Raw genomic sequence first — 3600 nt, forward strand, 5'->3', positions numbered from 1 at the left:
TTTTGACCACTCCAATTGACCCAACGGGTTAAACAACTGATTCTACTTGGATAGTGTGCATTTTGCATGTGCATTAGTACTTATTGCATGACTTTACATCAGCACATTCGTCACTTGCACTCTTAATGCACACCATTGAGCACATACCCTCATATGCTCGTGATGAGTATTTTCTTCTCCCAATGACAAATTACTTTATATATTTGCTTCGTAACATCCTTATGTCACTTAGCATCATGTACTTGTGCACTTCCGCATGATTACCTTGCATGGCATTTTGCATGTCTATGACTTGTATGTATGAAGTTGTGTGCATTTAGATTTGTGCCCTCACGCGCTTACCCCACATATTTACACGTCATGTGACCGAACAACTTGCATATCAAGCCTAGATGGAATTTAATTCTCCCCAATGAGAATTACTTAACCTTCTCTTTTTACGACGTCGAATCAGACTTTTGTAGGTCTCCCTTCGGGTCATTGCCTCCACGGCTTACCCACCCATTTGAGTCACTGCACACAACATATACTCAACCTTTCGGGTCACTGCCTCAACGACACACCCTTTTTTTGGGTTGTTGCCTCCACGACACACCCATTCTTCGTGTCGCTTCATCCACGACACACCCATTCTTTGTGTCGCTTCATCCACAACACACCCATTCCTTTAACATGCCCGCTCCTTAGTCACTACCTCCACTGCATGCCCGCTCCTTAGTCACTACCTCCACGACACACTCCCCACCACTTTTACCATATGTTGCTTGCATTTGCATGTGGGCATGATAGCGAGCCAAGCGCGATGCCTTAACAAGTATTGCTTGTTGGGTCGATTACGTCAAGAAATGCAAGTCATCACATCGGGATTAACACAATGTGCTAAGGATCCAAGAGATCTAAATTTATTCACCCAACATGTTACATGTATGCATTTAATGAACTTTTATTTTAAACTAAGAAAAAAATATTTTTTTACTTATTACATCTGCCATAATTTTAAAATTATGCACGTAGTAAACTATGTCATATATAACGCCAACACTTTTCAAAATCCATCCTGGGTGACACCCTTTAGATCTCTTGGATATTTAGGACGGGGCCAATGTGACGATCCCGTCAAAGTAATATGTACCCAGAGATTTTACCCTGTGCACATAGATGCTGGTTAGGACACTTCTCTTTATATGGTATGTTAGGCTAGGACTAGAGTGCTATGTGGTATTTTCGACGTTTGTGGCTATTATTCTAGCCATGTGTCACTTTTGTGCTTTTAGGTATGCTTGTGTGTGTCTGTTTTGATATGCATGGAAGTATATTAGGGTGGTCTTTTGTAAGAGGTTATGTCATATACATGCACACAGACTGGTACAATAAAAAAGGAGCAATGTAATAATTATTATTAATCATTTTGCGCATGCGCTACTTAGCTCCCCCACCAAGCATGACTCAGATACGTTGCATGCTTTTTTGGCTTTCCCATTGACATTGTCTTCGTGCAGGTTGACTCATTTTTTATCTTTTCTAATTTACTTTTCAGAGTGCTATGAAGAGCCTGTATTACAAATAAGGTATGGGCAATGGTTTTGAGGCCCTAGATGGATAGAATCACTTGATGGCGACTAGAAACTATTTGCTCGTGTTATATACCATAATTCTAAACTTTATTTATGTATAAAAATAGGATCAATCATGCATATGTGGATCATGGTCATCTTTTTTTTTTTTGGATATGTCGCCGACCTAGGGGCATTAAGCTTTTTTTATTATTTTAGTTGGCTTATTTTACTGCATTTTTTGCATGATTGCATGATTGAGCTTATGGTTGTATCTGAGGTGTTATGAGAATTGCACTTTAGGCTCTTTAGGACCTTAAAATTGCAAAATTTTCTATAAAAATTCTAATAAAAATTTCAAGATAAATTAAAATTTAGGATTAAAAGATTCAAAAATTTTCAAACTTACTTTCTACTTTCTTGTATGACCTTTAGGCCGGTTTTAAAACAGTTACATATTATGGACATAACCCAAATGATAATTTATATGCCCTCCATAATAACAAAGGACCACTGCATTATTTGCATGTTCTGAGGAGAAGTCCGCGTGCTTCTCCAACGTGGTTGACCTATCATAAATTTCTAGTTAAGTGGTTGTTTAGCGTGCTTAGGTCGTCAGTGGCTTCCTCGACCAGATGAGGTGCAAGTACTTTTATTGGGAGTATCAAGTAACTCGGGATGGATTGCAACCGATTGTATCCATTATATTGATCACAAAATACATGTTCTCCTGTAATTTTCTAATGTCATTCTAATAACTATGGATTCAAAATAACATGGGTGCTATTATATGAATCTAATAATAAAAAAAAAAACTTCTTACAAATATGTAATTACTAATCTAGTCAAATCATTTGCTTTCCAACAGTCATTTATAATGGATTCCATGTTCATTCAATATCAATTATAATTATCTTTTGCTCATTTATAATCAAATCATAAATTCTTTTTACTTAGACATTGCTCAAAATTTCCACCATTCTTATATCTAATATTTTGAAATTTATATAGCACTTTATTCATCTCTTTATGATACATTCGCTAAAGAAATTAATGTTCCAGATTTTGAGATTATTTATCTATTTAGTTTCAATGGACGCATCGAATGAGAAACCCATAATAAAAATTCAGTCACCGAAGCCTGTGGGCCCATTTGATTCCCACAAAGGCCTGCAATAGTGAAAAGTCTGTAAGTGTTCAGACCCATCTGTTAAATGGGCCCAATTAAGAGCTAGCGCAGGGCACACAGTGACCTTCATTTATTTATAATTAGTTGATTCAACTTAATTAAATAATATATTTTTTAAGATATAGATATAGGTCTGGTCATGCCCATGAAACTTCCATCGAGTGTTATTCTGAGAGCATTTTCAACGCAGTTTAAAAAATAAATTGATGAGAAATTAAGAGAACAGTATTATTCTAATAGAGCAATGCTAGCATATTTTCAAGCTAATGATGTTATTTTATGGCTGCCACGATCTGAGACATATCTTTTTGCTGGCGCTACTCGGTTCATTTCTCTGGGGCATTATCTTTAAGGGTTGTGAATTTTCAATCACTCTTGGCATTGAATTGTTATGTTGCGGCCTTGGCTGATGGCTGGTTTTCTCGAGCCTGTCCTTGCTGTTTGGACTTAGGAGTTCCCTACTTGAATCAGATTGGTCTAAACGGAGCCTCTATAAGAGATTTTGCTGGGTCAGCATCTGGTAGTTCTTATGTTTTATTTTGAGGCTCTTATTTAGTTTTATATTCTTTTATTTTGTCTTCTTCTATTTATTTGATTTCTTTGTAGGACAGTCCATTTTATAATGCAATTGGTAGGGCTGTCAAAACAGTTCGTTGTTCTTGAACAAACGAGCCGAACACGAACAATAAAAACCAATATTTGTTCGTTTGTGTTCGACTCGTTTTAGCTCGAAATACTACTAATCAATTATATATATATATATCATTGATGAGTAATATTTTTTAAAAATTTAATTGACTACAATGCTACAAAAATTTATAATCAATTAAAAGTATTAATGAAGAAAATAAAATAAAA

This window comes from Phalaenopsis equestris, unplaced genomic scaffold, assembly GCF_001263595.1.
Source record: "Phalaenopsis equestris unplaced genomic scaffold, ASM126359v1 Scaffold000686, whole genome shotgun sequence".
NCBI classification, from domain to species: Eukaryota; Viridiplantae; Streptophyta; class Magnoliopsida; order Asparagales; family Orchidaceae; genus Phalaenopsis; species Phalaenopsis equestris.